The 19,054-nt window shown below is 36.9% G+C and overlaps 1 protein-coding gene across 1 annotated transcript in view; it reads left to right on the forward strand.

Moving 5' to 3' along the window:
* The window catches only part of DIAPH2 (diaphanous related formin 2), a 958,873-nt gene that overhangs the window by 726,467 nt on the left and 213,352 nt on the right, over positions 1-19,054 (forward strand). The gene's annotated exons all lie outside the window — the stretch shown is intronic.

The raw sequence follows: 19,054 nt of genomic DNA on the forward strand, positions 1-19,054 counted from the left end.
GGAAGGGCTATTATTCTTAACCTCTAAGTAGTAGATGAGTTCTCTGACTGACAGACAGATGGAAAGAAAGGAGGAGGGAGGAGGAAGGGGGAAAGAGATAAGGATAGAGCTTTAGGGGAAAGGGAAAATCAAGGGTTGGGAAAGAGAGGTGTAGTCTAGAAAGGAGATTAAGAGAAAACTCTCTGGTCATAGGAAGGAAGGAACATAGTATATCAGGAATTTAAAAGGGTGGAAAATTTCAATTTTATTTGATTTGGTTTAGCAGGTTACCTATGGTCTATACATCTATGATTTATACCATATTTGTATAGGTTAATAAGCATGAGTTTAATGTCCATCTAACTATAGTATCAATACATTTTTCAGTGTCTGTTACTGAGACACCTAAATATTTGAGCAAGCTAATCAAGCTTTCAGTTATCTTAGCGAAAAAGAAAGTTATACTTCTCAGTTACAATCATAATTGATTGGTTGATGAAGTATTCATGAGATATTGCATAAAAGAAACTTTATAGGTCATTTGTACCATATATGTGTAAATCTCTGGAAAAGAAAATATTTATCCATGTTATAGTAAACTAAACTTTTCAGAGGTACTAACTCTCAGACTGTAGTTGCTACAGCTGAAAATTCTTTGCCCTGAGCATTCCTCATGACTCCTTCAATGCAATATGCCCTTTAAACACAGTGAAACTATACACAAGGAATATCTAATGTTGTTTGATGTTAATTAAAGAGTAGGTTCTTTCTAAAAAATAAATAAATAATAAAGAGTAGGTTCTTTCTTTTCTTTAATGAAAATCCTTAATTTGTCACCAGTTGCAGTTGAAAAAAAATAATGAATCATTGCTGCCATCTTATTCTTCAGTTCTTTGTTCAATGCTGAAAATCTCATTTTGTCTCACATTGTATCTTCCCATTTGTAACCTGACATGATCATTCTAAAATGGGAATGAGAAAGATCTGGGAGAGTATGTGAGTCTTGATTTACTATTACCTTTGGTATTCTTTAGGACTTTCACCCAGTTGTGCTAGGAAATAGGGACGTTGGCCCAAGTTACACATCATTTAGTGGTCACACACATTGGGATTTGTTTTTCCCAACAACTCTTATCCTTGTTGTAGCAAGCACAACAAATTGCAAAGGTATCAGTGGCAGCCAAAACAGTTTAAGCAAAGAAAGTGTTAGGTATCTATCTATGTGAAGCAGAGTAGAAGGGAAGGAAGGAGAATTTTTAAAAATTTTTAAAATTCAATTTAGTTAATATATGTTTATTATTAGTTTCAGGGGTAAATTTTAGTGATTCATAAGTTGTATATAACACCCAGTGATCAAATGCCCTCCTTAATGCCCATCTCCCCTCCAGCAACCCTCAGTTTGTTTCCTAGAGTTAAGAGTCCCTTATGGTTTTCCTCCCTCGCTGTTTTTATCTTATTTTATTTTGGGAAGGAGAATTTTTTTAGGGGAAGTTTTTTTGTATGGTGATGAAATGGTGTCATATGTAGAATTGTATTTCGTTTTCATTGTCATGCAGAAGAAATCTCTTGGACAGGGAAAAGACATTGGTGCCATAACCCTGGTTTGCTGGTCTGAATAACCTTCCCATCTCTACCTATTTTGCCTTCTGTTGTGCCTGGAGTTAAATGAAACACTCCCCCTTCCCCAAATGCAAAAGGTCATATCATTCATCTTATCTTCTATTTGAAATCCTCCAACAGATGGTTTTCCAGCAGGACTAGCAGCTTCTTATGGGTAAAGATGGTAAAAGTATAAGAAAGCTTAGTAAAGTCTACAGTAGAAGACTGAGTGTAGGCTAATTCTCCTGACCTTTCCATAAATCTTTAGGTGGACCAAGTGAATACCTCATTGTGAGACAAATATTCACGAAAGAAATAAAAGCAAATTCTAATTTTGATGCCAAATGGCCTTTTCTTAGAGTATGTGCATGCTTCATTTTCTCAGGTTGATGAAAGAACTAAGTTCAGATGTTAAAACACAAAAACACCAAAAAAAAAAAAAATCCATTGCCATCTAGAAAACTTTTCTCCTCAGTTTATGCCATAGTTCGTTAGGTGTGCTGAAATTTAAGATGATGTGTGCATTCCATTATTAGTCCACATAGCAAAATATTCTGATATTTTTATTTCCTAGATTTGTCAAATATGGTATATTAACACAAAAATTTTTTCCAAAAATTTCATGATCATTCTATCTAAATCTTTTTGTCTCATGGCTCGGAAGGCAAATCCTGTTTGTTCAAAGTTTGTGGGTATGTGTGTTCCATTTCTTCCTATTTTTAACTGATATTGCAAAATTTCCATATCAAAAAGAATGCTTCCTTCTCCCCAGTGCACACATATGTGGGCATGCTCCAGGGTTTGGAGAACTGGAGTACAGATCCTGAATTGCATGGGACATTGATATTGCCCACTGTGGAATAATATAATAACCACCTCTATTCATTGAACACTTTCTATGTGGTAGGCACTGTATTTAATGTCTTCATAGGCAATTTCTCATTAAATTGCAAACCAACACTATGAAGTACAGGTATTTGAAAGATCATGAAAGGCGGCTTAGTGCAGTTGAGTAAATGGCCATAGGGAATAAAGCATGATAGTTATTAGCTAAGATTTAAACCAGATTTCTCAGCTCCTGAAGGCCATCCCCTGTTTACAGGGGTATGTTATTCTACTTGGAATGTTTGAATTATGATTCTGGATTACACAAAAACAAAGTAAATAGGCCTCTTTCTCGTTATTTTTATCCTGGGAATAAAATTACATGTCAGAAATTTTTAGAAATATTATCAATAAGATGCATTAAAAAAATGAAGCCTTAGAATGATCATATTTATTTAGGAAAGATAGAAATTTACAGTAGCCATATCAGTGATTCTTTAACTTAAGTTTTAATTGCTCACTGTTATTTCTCTTAATTAAGAGAAACAATTTAAAATTCTGAAGTGGTTAACAAGAAGCAGAATGAAGGAAAAGCACTGTTTGAATTGAAGCCAAGAGAGAATCAGGTGGTAGGACAGTTCAAGATAAAAAATGTGGAGAGAATTTCACGTGTCCGTTGAGTTTTCATTAAAAATAGTATCTTGGTGATTCATGTTTAGGGTATGAAAAGATTTTCTATATAATACATACTAGGTTTCTTTATAGTGTTGCCAAAGGATTTGACTTAGTGTCATGTGGGAATCTTTCTAACATCCCTGATGAATGAAGAAATATTCAGCAATGTGATCACAGTATGCCTCTGGCACCGACCAGAGTAACCAATTTGTTCACCAGGACATTTCCAATTTACATTTTTTAAAGTTATGTGACTCTAGTATCATATAGCTTTCAATAATATAATGAATTGCAAGTGTTGCCTAGTATATTCACACAGGTACCTAGGATGATCCAAAACCTAAAGGAGGAAAGAATAAATTTTGCTTTTTTTTTTTAAATAAATGCCAAGTGATAGTGATATATATGGATTTTTTAAATTACCTTAGATGCCAATAGTACAGTACAGTTAAAAAATCATGTTCAGTATGCTTATGAGCGTAAACTATCAAAATATGCTACATTTCTAGTCATAGATCAAACATATGTGGTCATTTGTGTCTTAATGACCAAATTGTTACTGTTCAAACTTTCAGATGTTTCTATTAATAACAAATGCCACCATATATTGAGCATTTCTTCTATAAAAGGCATTGTCTTCCATGCTTTATGTAAACATTATTTCCCTTAATCTATTTAACAACAAAGTAATTTGAGTAGTAGTTATCTCTATTCTACAGATGTGGAAACTAAAGCTCAAGGAGATGAAGTAACTAACTCGTTCAAGGACACATAGCTTTTAGGAGACGTGACCAGAGCTTAGATTTGATACCAGGTTTTTCTCACATCCAAGATCTATTTCCCTTCCTACTTGTTCCACTTCTCCATCCCTCAAATACACCTTCAACTTTCATTCAGATCACAGTGCTTGCAGAGTACTTCTGCAGTTGGCTGTGTGTTGGTAAACCTTTAAGGACAATGGAAGGAAGGAATGGCTTTTGGTGGTGGTGGTTTTTGCTTTCAAGTATCATAACAAGGTTAGAAGATGCTTGCTTCATATAGACCTGACATGAATGAAGCAGGAATCTGAACCCCTTGGAATTTTCTGAACCATTTTCATCCATTTCTAAAAGCTTAATTGGAATAAACGAGAGGGCTTACCATTTACATTAACTTATTTTCCATATGACATTTTTAAGCCCATAGGTCTCATTTGTTAATTATGCACAGCAAGGGAAATAAGATTTTTAATTTATTCATATTTTTCAGCAAGGCAATAGAGATTTCAGTAAGAGATTTAAAATTAGGTTGGTGAATATTTTTTGCAGTAAATCCTAAAGACATTTTCAATTATATTTTGCTCCTCTTGTACTTTTTACTGACTCTTGAAAAATAAATATGCCAGTAAAACTGAAGCTTTTTTCGGTAAACATTTATTTTGTACGAAGTTACCACCAAAACGCTTTCTCAGTTAGCATTCTTTTAAAAGAACACAGTCCTGTACATTGAAAGAATCCCAACCCTAAGAAATAATGATTGATGCTTCCTTGAGAATGTTGGTTAAGTACTCATGACTAAGTGTTTTAAAATGTTTAGTGAGGCTTGACAAATACAAAGTGTTGTTAATCACAGGCAGTTATTTAAGGGATTTTTTTAAAACCTGAGTTTAAATTTACTCCTGTTGCTGTTATTCTTTTAATTATTTGAGGCTTTCTTTTGTAGGAATTAGGATGAAAAGAATACATCCCATTCCTCAAAGGAGTTTTCTCATTAGTTTTTACATATTTAGGGGAGTTAATGTCTTGAAATTTCTTATCTTTCACTCTACTAAAACTAAAGATTGTTGATATGAAACCATAGTTAAGATTTCCCTTTCTTTTTAAAAATATTTTTCTTGGGATGCCTGGGTCCCAAGCTCAGTCAGTTGAGCTTCTGCTTTTGGCTTTGGTCATGGTCCCGGGTTCCAGGGATGGAGCCCCCACGTGGGGCTCCCCACTCAGTAGGGAGTCTGCTTCTTCCTCTGCCTCAACCCCTCACCCCCACTCGTGCATGCTCCCTCTCTCTCTTTCTCTTTCTCTCTGAAATAAATAAAATCTTTAAAACAAAAAATAAAATACATTTTTTTTCTTTAAAGAGTGTTTCCCGTTTCCCAATTTCCTAAAGCCAGAGCCAAAGAACAAAAACCCCAAGAGGAATGTTATTTTCAGCATGTGAGGCCTCTTCATGAAGACAGAAATGATGATACCTGGACCAGAATCTTACTCCACAGTCTGTGTTCCTTGAAAAATACATGCCTTTGTAGATGCTTCATTCATTTTTATTAATAACAAACCACAGAAATTATTTTCCTCTTTTGTTTTGGCCTCTTTAGGATTACACGTGCCATTTCGAATTGTGCATTTGTCTTGTTGTTAAATCTGTTCCTGAAACATTTAAGATGTAAACTGATGGGCCATTATTTGGTCTGTTTCATCTTTTACTAGATCTACATTCATGTTATCTTAGTAGTGCCAGTTGCAAGCTCCCCCTTTTGTATAGAAATTTAACCTAGTCACATATGCCAAATTTCTCCATTAGTGATTTTTTCATAATAATTATTGACTTATTTTCTTCTACCCCCAGTTGTGTCAGTACAGATTTTTATATAAACTTTTTACGTTTTATTCTATTTCCAAGAAATGAAGAAGAAAGAAATATATGGAGATTGCTACAGAAATAGTATGATTCAAGTCCATGAGCCATATAATGCCTATCAGTGATCTGTATCAACATTGCTGTTCTCAAATATGGCTTAAATTTGTGCTGTTTTTATGCATTTATAATCATTCTATTTTCATTAGATGATCTTTGTTCATGAGAGGATGCTTATATAAAATCAGCAGTCTTGGAAGTAAGATTGCTAGTTTTATCAAACAAAAATACTGGATGCCCAGTTAAATCTGAATTTCATATAAACCGTTGATAATTTTTTAGTGTCAATGTGTTGTAAATATTACATGACTTTTTTAGTATAAGTATATCCCACACAATAGAGATATACTTAAACTAAAAATTATATATGGTTTATCTTGTATTAAAACTAAAATTTAACTGAACATCTTGTGTTTTGTCTGGCAATTCCACTTGGAAGACATCATGATAGCATAAGTGATCATATGTGGTTCTGCTACTTAATAACTATGTAGCTAGCCTTGGGCATCTCACTTAAACTACCTGAGCCTAAGTTTTATCACCTGCAAAATAAGAACAAATAATAGTTACTTTGCAGATTTTTTTTTTTAAGATTTTACTTATTTATTTGACAGAGATCACAAGTAGGCAGAGAGGCCAACAGAGAGAGAGAGAGAGGAAGGGAAGCAGGCACCCTGCTGAGCAGAGAGCCTGATGTGGGGCGTGATCCCAGGACCCTGGGATCATGACCTGAGCCAAAGGCAGCGGCTTTAACCCACTGAGCCACCCAGGCGCCCCTACTTTGCAGATTTTCTATAAAGATTCAAAATTATTTACTTAAAACATCTGGCACATAATAAATTTCCATTGAGGAATAGCTGTTATTATCAGAAAAGGGAAAAACTACAAATGCAAGTTACCATTTTTTTAATCTTTATAATAAATGACAGCACTCAGCAAGTAGACAGTCCTTTAGTTTGATAATAGAAGTCTACCCAGATGTAGGTAACTATTTACCAGCTCAGAGATTGGACCAGTAATAAAATATACATTAACCTCCTTTCTGTCCCCTACTATTTACCTCCTCTTACGTTATTTACTAAATATCATACACCTTGTTATATCAGAACCTGAATATATATTGCTTTTTCACACTGTCCTTTTTTCTGAGTTGTAATTTTATTTAAATCCTGTCTTTCTCAAACATCTTTTTTAAATTTTATTTTTATTGAGATATAATTTATATACATCTATATATAAAATTTACCATTTTGAAGCATACAATTTAGTATTTTTTTTAATATATTCATAAGGTCGTTCAACCATCCCCACTATCTACTTCCAGAACATTTTCATCACCCCCAAAAAGAATCCTCATACTGGTCAACAGGTACTCCCCATTCTCCCCTCTTCTGTCCCCCGACAATCACTAATCTACTTTCTGTCTCTATAGATTTCCTATTCTGGACGGTACATATAAATGAAATCATACTATAGGTGGCCTTTTGTGTCTGATTTCTTTGACTTAGCAGAATATTTTAAGGTTCATCCATGTTGCAGCATGTATCAGTACTTCATTTTTTCTGTGGTTGAATGCATTCTATTATATGGATATATACCACATTTTGTTTATCTGTTTATCAGTTGATGGACATTTGGGTTATTTCTTTATTGGCTATTAGGAGTAATGCTGCTCTGAACATTCTTCTGCAGCCTTTTTTATGAACATTTGTTCTCTTTTCTCTTGGCTATATATCTAGAAGTAGAATTGCTGGGTCATATTGTAACTGTATGTGTAACATTTTGAGGAACAGCCAGACTGTTTTTGAAAATGACTCACTCACCATTTTACATTCTTGGCTAGCAATGCAAAGGTTCCAGTTTCTCCAGTCCTCACTTGTTATTATCTGGGTTTTCCTCTATCTTTCTTTCCTTCTTTCTTTTTTAATTGTAACAGTCCTAGAGGGCATGAAGAGGTACCTCATTGTGGTTTTGATTTTTCAGTTCACTAAGGATTAACAATGTCTAACATCTTTTTGTGTTTTTATTGGGGACATATATATAAATATTATCTTTGAATAAGTAAATATTCAAATCCTTTTCCCATTTTTAATTGGATTATTTGTCTTTTTATTATTGAATTAGACCTTTTGTATATTCTTATGAGATATATGATTTACCAGTATTTTCTCCCATTCTGTGGGTTATTTCTTTACTTTCTTGACTGGGTCCTTTGATGGATAAAAAGTTTTTTGTTTTGATGAAGGCTTATTAGTCCATTTTTTTCTTTGGTTGCTTGTACGTTTGGTGTCATATCCACATTGTCTTTTCTTCCTTTAAGAATAGAATAGAGGGCACGGATTGCATGGAACACGGGGTGTGGTGCAAAAATAATGAATACTGTTATGCTGGAAAAAAAAAACTAAAATAAATAAATAAATAAATAAATAAAAATAAAAATGAAAAAGGAAAAAAAAAAAAAGAATAGAACAAAAAAAAAAAAAAAAGAATAGAACAAACAAACCAGGAGTGAAGAGACATGACTTCTATTCCCAAATATTCAATTACATAAATGTGTGACCTTAAGCCATTATGTAAACTCATTTGGAGCTGAGTTTCCATATGTTTGAAAAGAATCTGGGTTCATCAGAGCAGGTAGTTTGTAATTTTTCATCAATAAATTATCTCTCTGAAACTCCAGGTTAGTATTGATCCACCTGTCTAACATTTGGCAATCTCTGGAGACATTTTTGGTTGTCAAAACCAGGAAGGGGTCCTACTGGCATCGAGTGAGGAGAGGTCAGGGGTGCTGCTAAACATATAACAATGCACGGGATGGCTCCCACAGCAAAGAAAGACACCAGCCAAAAACAACACTAGTACTGAGGTTGAGAAATACTGCTCTAAAATTAAGATTTTGTTATTCTACTATATTTTAAATGGTAGTCTTTGATTTTGTCTGGATGAGCCAGCTGGTTTTGTGCTCTTATACTAGAGGTACTAGCCTGATAGGGACTAAAGAAGGGGAGGTATCAATAATTCGTGTAAGTCAGGAGAATTTTTGGTAATGTTTTCCAGACTTTTAAAAAGTATTGTGTCTTTCATTATGAAGAAAACAATTTTCTTTTTTTTTTTTTTTTTAAAGATTTTATTTATTTATTTGACAGAGAGAGAAATCACAAGTAGGCGGAGAGTCAGGCAGAGAGAGAGAGAGAAGCAGGCTCCCGCTGAGCAAAGAGCCCGATGCGGGGCTCGATGCGGGGCTCGATCCCAGGACACTGAGATCATGACCTGAGCCGAAGGCAGCGGCTTAATCCACTGAGCCACCCAGGCGCCCCAAGAAAACAATTTTCAATATAGATACCTCTAGGAAAAGCTCCATAGATGTATTCTTGTTATTGCGTCTTCAGGTCATGATCCCGGGGTCCTGGGATTGTGTCCTACATCCGGGTCCTGGGATTGAGTCCTGCATTGGGCTCCTTGTGAATCTCCTTCTGCCTGCTATTCCCCCTGCTTGTGCGCTCTCTCTCTGACAAATAAATAAATAAAATATTTTTTAAAACTAAAAATAAATAAAAGATAGGATAAGAAGTATGTGATCCTTTCAATAGATTCAGAAAAAGCATTTAACAAAGTACAACATCCATTCATGATAAAAACCCTCAACAAATAGGCTTAGTAGGAACATACCTCAACATCATAAAGGCTATAAATGGAAAAACTAAAAAGCTAATATCATCCTCAATGGGGAAAAACTGAGAACTTTTCCTCTATGATTAGGAACAAGACAGGGATATCGACTTTAACCATTGTTATTGAACATAGTACTGGAAGCCCTAGCTTCAGCATTCAGACAACAGAAAAGAAATAAAAGGCATCAAAATCATCAAGGAAGAAGTCAAGCTTTCACTATTTTCCGATAACATGATACTCTATATAGAAAACCCCAAAGATTCCACCAAAAATTGCTAGAACCAATAAACTAATTCAGTAAAGTCACAGAATACAAAATCAATGTAGAGAAATCTGTTATATTTCTATATATCAATAATGAAGCAACAGAAAGAGAAACTAAGGAATCAATTGCATTTATAGTTACACCCAGAACAATAATATATCTAGGAATAAATCTAACCAGAGGTGAAACACATGTACTCTGAAAAGTATAGAACACATATGAAAGAAATTGGAGAGGACACAAAGAAATGGAAAACCATTCCATGTCATGGATTGGAAGAACAAATATAATTAAAGTGTCTTTACTACCCAAAGCAGTCTACAATTTTTTAAAAATTTCTTTTCAGTGTACCAGAATTCATTGTTTATGTACCACACCCAGTGTGCCATGCAATATGTGCCCTCCATAATACCCACCACCAGGCTCACCCCAACTCCCACGCCCCGCCCCTCCCAAACCCTCAGATTGTTTTTCAGAGTCCGTAGTCTCTCATGGTTCGTCTCCCCCTCCAATTTCCCCCAACTCCCTTCTCCTTTCCATTTCCCCATGTCCTCTGTGTTATTTCTTATGCTCCACAAACAAGTGAAACCATATGATAGTTGACTCTCTCTGCTTGACTTATTTCACTCAGCATAATCTCTTCCGGTCCCGCCCAGGTTGATACAAAAGTTGGGTATTCATCCTTTCTGATGGAGGCATAATAATCCATAGTGTATATGGACCACATCTTCCTTATCCATTCATCCATTGAAGGGCATCTTGGTTCTTTCCAGAGTTTGGTGACCGTGGCCATTGCTGCTATAAACATTGGGGTACAGATGGCCCTTCTTTTCACTACATCTGTTTCTTTGGGGTAAATACCCAGTAGTGCAATTGCAGGGTTGTAGGGAAGCTCTGTTTTTAATTTCTTAAGGAATCTCCACACTGTTTTCCAAAGTGGCTGTACCAACTTGCATTCCCACCAACAGTGTAGGAGAGTTCCCCTTTCTCCACATCCTCTCCAACAGGTGTTGTTTACTGTCTTGTTAATTTTGGCCATTCTAACTGGTGGAAGGTGGTATTTCAATGTGGTTTTGATTTGAATTTCCCTGATGGCTAGTGATGATGAACATTTTTTCATGTGTCTGATATCTATTTGTATGTCTCCATTGGAGAAGTGCCTGTCCAAATCTTCTGCCCATTTTTTGACATGATTATCTGTTTTGTGTGTGTTGAGTTTGAGGGGTTCTTTATAGATCCTAGATATCAGCCTTTTGTCTGTACTGTCATTTGCAAATATCTTCTCCCATTCCGTGGGTTGCCTCTTTGTTTTGTTGACTGTGTTCCTTTGCTGTGCAGAAGCTTTTGATCTTGATGAAGCTTTAACAATTCATTTTCACTTTTGTTTCCTTTGCCTTTGGAGACATATCTTAAAATAAGTTCCTGTGGCTGATACTGAAGAAGTCACTGCCTATGTTCTCTTCTGTGATTCTGATGGATTCCTGCCTCACATTGAGGTCTTTTATCCATTTAGAGTTTATCTTTATGTATGGTGTAAGAGAATGGTCGAGTTTCATTCTTCTACATATATCTGTCAAATATTCCAAGCACCATTTATTGAAGAGACTGTCTTTTTTCCACTGTATATTTTTTCCTGTTTTGTCAAAGATTATTTGACCATAGAGTTGAGGGTCCACATCGGGATCTCTGTTCTGTTCTACTGGTTCATGTGTCTGTTTTTATGCCAGTACCAGGCTGTCTTGGTAATCATAGCTTTGTAGTAAAGCTTGAAATCAGGCAACGTGATGCCCACACTTTTGTTTTTCTTTTTCAACATTCCCTTAGCTATTCAGGGTCTCTTCTGATTCCATACAAATTTTCGGATTGTTTGCTCCAGCTCTTTGAAAAACGCCTGTGGAATTTTGATCAGAATGGCATTGAAAGTATAGATTGCTCTAGCCATTATAGACATTTTAACGATGTTTATTTTTCTGATCCCTGAACATGGAATGGTCTTCCATCTTTTTGTGTCTTCTTCAGTTTCTTTCAGGAGTGTTCTGTAGTTCCTCGAGTACAGATCCTTTCCCCCTTTGGTTAGGTTTATTCCCAGGTATTTTATGGTTCTTGGTGCTATAGTAAATGAAATCGATTTTCTAATTTCCCTTTCTGTATTTTCATTGTTAGTGTATAAGAAAGCAACTGATTTCTGTACATTGACTTTTTTTTATCCTGCCACATTACTGAATTGCTGTATGAGTTCTAATAGTTTGGGGGTGGAGTCTTTTGGGTTTTCCATAAAACGTATCACATCTGTGAAGAAAGAGAGTTTAACTTTTTCATTGCCAATTTGAATACCTTTTATTTCTCTTTGTTGCCTAATTGCTGTTACTATGACTTCAAATACTATGTTGAACAAGAGTGGTGAGAGTGGGCATCCTTGTCATATTCCTGATCTCAAAGGGAAGGCTGTCAGCTTTTTCCCATTGAGGATGATATTTGCTGTGCGTCTTTCATAGATAGATTTGATGAGGTTCAGGAATGTTCCCTCTATTCCTATAGTTTGAAGCATTTTAATCAGGAATGGATGCTGGATTTTGTCAAATGCTTTTTCTGCATCGATTGAGAGAACCATGTGGTTCTTCTCTCTTCACTTATTGATTTGTCCTATCACATTGATTGATTTGCAATTGTTGAACCATCCTTGTAGCCCAGGGATGAATCCCACGTGATCATGGTGGATAATCTTTTTAATGTCCTGTTGGATCCTGTTTGCTAGGATCTTGTTGAGAATCTTAGCAGCCATATTCATCAGGGATATTGGTCTGAAATTCTCCTTTTTGGTGGGTCTTTGCCTGGTTTGGGGATCAGGGTAATGCTGGCTTCCTAGAAAGAGTCTGGAAGTTTTCCTTCTACTTCAATTTTTTGAAACAACTTCAGGAGAATAGGTGTTATTTCTTCTTTGAAAGTTTTGTAGAGGGACGCCTGGGTGGCTCAGTTGGTTAAGCAGCTGCCTTCGGCTCAGGTCATGATCCCAGCGTCCTGGCATCGAGTCCCACATTGGGCTCCATGCTCCGCAGGGAGCCTGCTTCTCCCTCTGACTCTGCCTGCCACTCTGCCTGTGCTCGCTCTTGCTCTCTCTCTCTCTGACAAATAAATAAATAAAATCTTAAAAAAAAAAAAGAAAGTTTTGTAGAATTCCCCAGGGAATCCATCAGGTCCTGGGCTCTTGTTTTTTGGAAGGTTTTTGATCACTGCTTCAATCTTGTTACTAGATATCAGTCTATTCAATTTCTTCCTGGTCCAATTTTGGAAGTTTGTAGTTTTCCAGGAATGCATCCGTTTCATCTAGTTTGCTTAACTTACTGACATATAACTGTTGATAATAATTTCTGATGATTGTTTCTATTTCCTTGGTGTTAGTTGTGATCTCTCCCTTTACATTCATAATTTTATTAATTGGGGCCTTTCTCTTTTCTTTTGGAATAGTTTGGCCAATGGTTTATCGGTCTTACTGATTCTTTCAAAAAACCAGCTTCTAGTTTCATTGATGCATTCTACTATGTCTCTAGTTTCTAACTTCATTGATCTCTGTTCTAATCTTAATTATTTCCCTTCTTGTATGTGGAGTTGGCTTAATTTGTTGTTGATTCCCCAGTTCTTTAAGGTATAAAGACAGCTGGTGTATTCTGTATTTTTCGATTTTTTTGAGGGAGGCATAAATGGCTATGTATTTCCCCCTTAGGACCACCTTTGCTGTGTCCCATAGGTTTTGGAATGAAGTGTCTTCATTCTCATTGGTTTCCATGAATTGTTTAAGTTCTTCTTTGATTTCCTGGTTGATCCAAGCATTCTTAATCAAGGTGGTCTTTAGCTTCCAGGTGTTTGAATTCCTTCCAAACTTTTCCTTGTTGTTGAGCTCCATTTTCAAAGCATTGTTGTCTGAGAATATGCAGGGAATAATCTCAATATTTTGGCTTTGGTTGAGCCCTGATTTGTGACCCAGTATGTTTTCTCTTCTGGAGAAGGTTCCATGTACACTCAAGAAGAATGAGTATTATGCTGTTTTAGGGTAGGATGTTCTGTATATATCTATGAGGTCCATCTGGTCCAGTGTGTCATTCAATGCTCTTGTTTCTTTATTGATTTTCTGCTTGGATGATCTATTACTGAGAGTGCCATGTTACAATCTCCTACTATTAATGTATTCATATCAATATGACTCTTTATTATTAACAGTTTTCATATGTAGTTGGCTACTTCTGTATTGGGGGCATAAATATTTACAATTGTTAGATCTTCTTGGTGGAGAAACTCTTTAAGAATGATGTAGTGTCCTTTTGTATCTCTGAATACAGTCCATAGTTTAAAATCTAATTTATTGGGTGCCTGGGTGGCTCAGTGGGGTAAGCCGCTGCCTTTGGCTCAGGTCATGATCTCAGGGTCATGGGATTGAGTCCCGCATCGGGCTCTCTGCTCAGCAGGGAGCCTGCTTCCTTCTCTCTCTCTGCCTGCCCTCTGTCTACTTGTGATCTCTCTCTGTAAAATAAATAAATAAAATCTTAAAAAAAATCTAATTTCTCTGATATGAGAATCACTACCCCAGCCCTCTTTTGCGGCCCATTGGCATGAAAGATGCTTCTCTATCCCTTCACTTTCAATCTGAATGTATCCTTAGGTTCCATATGGGTCTCTTGTAGACAACATATGGGTGGGTTCTGTCGTTTGATCCATTCTGCAACCCTGTGCCGTTTTATGGGTGCATTTAGGCCATTCACGTTGAGAGTGATTACTGAAAGATATGTTTTTGTTGACATCGTGTTACCTGTGAAGTCTTTGTTTCTGTAGCTTGTCTCCATATATTTCTGTTCAATGATATTCTTGGGTTTTTTCCCTCTTTTATGGAAACCAACCCCCCCCCCCCAATATTTATTGCAGTGCCGGCTTGGTAGTCACATACTCTTTTAAACCTTGCCAATTTTGGAAGCTCTTTATCTCTCCATCCATTTTGAATGACAGTCTTGCTGGATAAAGTATTCTTGGCTGCATGTTCTTCTCATTTAGTGCCCTGAATCCATCTTGCCAGCCCTTTCTGGCTTGCCACGTTTCTGTGGACAGGTCTGATGTTATTCTGATGAGCTTTTCTCTGTACATAAGGAATCTCTTGCCTCTAGCTGCTTCCAAGAGCTCCTGTCTAAAATTATGATTCATCATTTTCACAATCAGGTGTCTCAAAGTCTTTCTAGATTCTATGATCTTGGCGGGAGTCCTTTCTGCCTCTAGTACATGAACGGTGGTTCTATTTGCCAGATTGGGAAAATTTTCATGGAGAATTTGTTCAACTATATCTTCCAGTCTTCTTTCTTTCTCCTCCCTCTCAGGGTTTCCAATAATACTGACATTGGAACGTTTCATGGCATCATTTATTTCCCTAATTCCCCTAATTCTGTTTTCATGGCTTCCAAGCTGTTTGTTCCAGGCTTCCTCCTGATCCTTTTTCTCTATCAGTTTGTCCTCCAGATCACTAATTCTATCTTATGCCTCAGTTTCCCTAGCTTTTAGAGAATTTAGACTAGATTGGAACTCATTGAGAGCATTGTTAACATCATCCCTGGTGGTTTTCACTTCTGCCCTAATCAATGCCATTTTGTCATCAAAGCCTTTCTCCAACCTAGGTACTGCCTGGATAATTGTTAGCCTGAATTCCCTTCCTGACATATTGTTTATATCCATATCCAAAAGCTCTGATGGAGAGGAGCTAGTCTCTGAATTTTTCTTCTGTTGGGCATTTCTCCTCCTAGTCATTTTGGTGAGAGATAGCTGAATGGACGTGTAGTAGCTGAATGTATCAACCGTGGTGCCGGCAAGGTGCCCTCTGGAACGCTTCTGAGAAATCAAGAGTTCCCCCCTCAGAAAGAAAGAAAAAAGAGAGAGAGAGACAGGGAAAAAAAAAGAAAGATAAAATAAAAGAGAAGGCCCAGCCCGGATGGGCCCCAAAGCTAAGATTTATAAAGTATACAAACAAAAAGAGACAAACAAAAAGACCAACAAAAGCAGATGACAAGAGAAAATAAATGAATAAATAACCACATCAAAATCAACCCCAAGTATAAGATTTATATACTATCAGAACAAAAACAAATACACAGAAACACTGACAGAAGAAGATGCGAGTGTGGTTATAATTTCTCACTGTGGGCAAGGAAGGTTAGTTTGATTCTTCCTGGATGTATCTTGATATCTTTGTTAAAGGACTCAGCTTTCCTGAGATAAAGAGGGATTAAAACTGGTTTATATATAGGGGTAACATTGATTGGGGAAAGGGAATTACCTTGAAGCTTATCTCTATATGAATATTTAAAAATAAAATTAAAATTAAACAGTTAAAAAATAGAAAAAAGAAAAACACAGGTATATGTATCAAAAAAGTTCAAGTTAAAAGTTTATTATGGAAGTTGATGTACTGAACATCTCATTGTGATGGTAAGTAGGTTAAAAAGTTAAATAAAAAAATGAAAAGAAGCAGAATAGTGGGAATGAATTAAAAATAAAAGTTGTATCTATGAGGTAGTGTTGGTTGTCCTCTTGTTTGTTTTTGTTTTTGTTTTTGTTTTGTTTTTGTTTTTGGCTGACCTTCTGGGATAGGGGCCTGCTGCTTGGTTTTTCAGGGAGTCTTGCTAGAGTTGAGTCCTCCTACCCCCATCAAGGGCCTGGGCTCTGAGGAAACATGTTTTTCACGCTTTTGTTCTCTGGAGGTTTTTTTGTTTGTTAATTTGTTTTTTCTCCCCTTGGCAGCTTTTGGCGGTTCTTTGGAGGTTTACAGGAAAGCAAACTGCACCCAGACCTCCATCTCAGAGAGAAGCCTCAGTCTGTTCTCCTCTGGGTGCTCCAGAGCACATAATCTCCCCCTCTGCCTCTGGCAGAGCACGTCACAGGAGCTCTTCTTGTACCCAAAACCATGAGAAATACTAGCTGCGGCTATCTGGGCAGGTCCAGACCACCAAAGAGGTCCCAACCAGTGATATTACACTGAGATTGTCACACTGGCCTGGGCTGGGAGAGTTCAGACTCTCCGGGTCCTAGAGCGCGCCTGCTGCACCTGTATTGACCTCTCTCAGGGGAGGGTGTGGGGCACAACTCAGACCCCAGTCACAGAGTGGGTGTGCAGAGTGCAAAAGGCTATGGTTCTGCCAGCTTGTGTCCACCCCAGACTCCCTCATGGGCGCCTCCCCCCAGATGTTATCAGGCTTGCTGGTGGCTCAGGGACCAAGACCTGGCTTCTTTGCAGTGCTCTCTGTTCCCCTGGCCATCCTGGGTCCCTGGGCTTAAGTCCCTGTCCCTAATTGCCCGATTCCACCAATTTCCCCTTAAGATCTTTTGCTCTTTTTGAGTGCTTTCAACCAGACTCCCAAGTTAATGCTGGTCCCCAATCACAGGGCACTCTCGTATTGGGGTATAAATTTCTAATGGGTTGCTTCTGGTGGCTCCCTCCCCCTTTTGTTTATCTTCCGATATCAGTCCAATGTTCCCCCTCCGCTTTACCTGTCCACTGGCGTCTTCTGCCCCCATAGAGATCCAGAAGTGTATGATTCTAATCTCAGCCTGATTTCATTGGTGATCAGAGTTCTTTGGTAGGTAATCAGCTCACTTCAGGGGACAGGTTGAAAAAGCGCCTCCTACTTCTCCGCCATCTTGTCTCTCAGCTGCAATCTACAAATTTAATGTAGCAGTTTTTACAGAGCTAGAACAGAGAATCCTAAAAGCAAGCCTAGAGTCATTACAATTCTGGACTTTGAAGTTGTATTACAAAGGAGTAGTCTTCAAAATACTATGGTACATAATGGCACAAAAACGGACACACAAAACAATGGAACAGAATAGAAAACCCAGAAATGAACCCACAATTATTTGGTCAATTAATCTGTGACAAAGCAGGAAAGAATATCCAGTGGGAAAAAGACAGTCTCTTCAACAAATGGTGTTGGGAAAACTGGCCAGCTGCATGCAAAAGAAACTGGACCACTTTCTTACACCATACACAAAAACAAATTCAAAATGGATGAAAGACCTAAATGTGAGATAGGAAATCATCAAAACCCTAGAGGAGAACACAGGCAGTAACTTCTCTGACATCAGCTGTAGCAACTTCTTTCTAGATATGTCTCTTGAAGCAAGGGAAGCAAAAGCAAAAATGAACTATTTGGACTTCATCAAATTAAAAAGCTTCTACACAGTGAAGGAAACAACCAACAAAACTAAAAGGCAACCTATGGAATGGGAGAAGATATTTGCAAATAATTTATCTGATAAAGGGTTAATATCCAAAATATAAAAACTTATAAAACTAAATACTACAAAACTGAATAATCCAATTAAAAAAAGGCAGAAGACATGAATAGACATTTTTTTCAAAAGATACCCAGATGGCCAACATACACATGAAAAGATACCCAACATCACTCATCATCAGGGAAATACAAATCAAAACTATAATGAGATATCACCTCACACCTGTCAGAATGGCTAAAATCAACAGTGCAGGAAACAACAGGTATTATTGAGGATGTGGAGAAAGTGAAACCCTCTTGCACTGATGATGGAAATGCAAACATGGAAGTTCCTCAGAAAGTTGAAAATAGAACTAATGATCCTATGGTACAACAATTGTTCTACTAGGTATTTACCCAACGAATAAAAAGATACTAATTCAAAGGTACACATGCACCCCTATGTTCATGGCAGCATTATCTACAATAGCCAAATTATGGAAACAACCCAAGTGTCCATTGATATATGAATGTATAAAGAAGAGGTGTTACATATATACATATATGTATGTACATATATATATATATATACACACACAATAGAATATTAGCCATCAAAAAAATGAAATACTGCCATTTGCAATGAAATGGATGGAACTAGAGAATATTATGTTAAGCAAAATAAGCTAGAGAAAGACAAATACCATATGATTTCACTCATAGGTGGAATTCAAGAAGTGAAACAAATGAAGAAAGGGGGGTAAAAGAGAGTAAGGCAAACCAGGAAATACTCTTAACTATTAAGAGAACAATCTGAGGGTTGCAGGAGGAAAGGTGAGGAGGGGAGAGGTTAAAGCGCTGATGGAGATTAAGGTGTGCACTTGCTGAGGTGAGCATGGGGTGTTGTAAGCAAGTGTTGAATTATTATATTGCATGGCTGAAATTAATATTACACTGTATGTTAACTGGAATTTAAATAAAAACATAAAAAAATAAAGCCTGAGTTATTTCCAATTATTTTTCAAGAAGGTCTGTCTTAGAATTATTTGTTTTTCTCAAAAGTATGTACATGGACTTTGAAGCTGCTATGATATTTTACCATCTCTGAGCACCCACATGCATGCAT

Source organism: Mustela erminea, chromosome X (genome assembly GCF_009829155.1).
Source record: "Mustela erminea isolate mMusErm1 chromosome X, mMusErm1.Pri, whole genome shotgun sequence".
In the NCBI taxonomy this organism is placed as follows: Eukaryota; Metazoa; Chordata; class Mammalia; order Carnivora; family Mustelidae; genus Mustela; species Mustela erminea.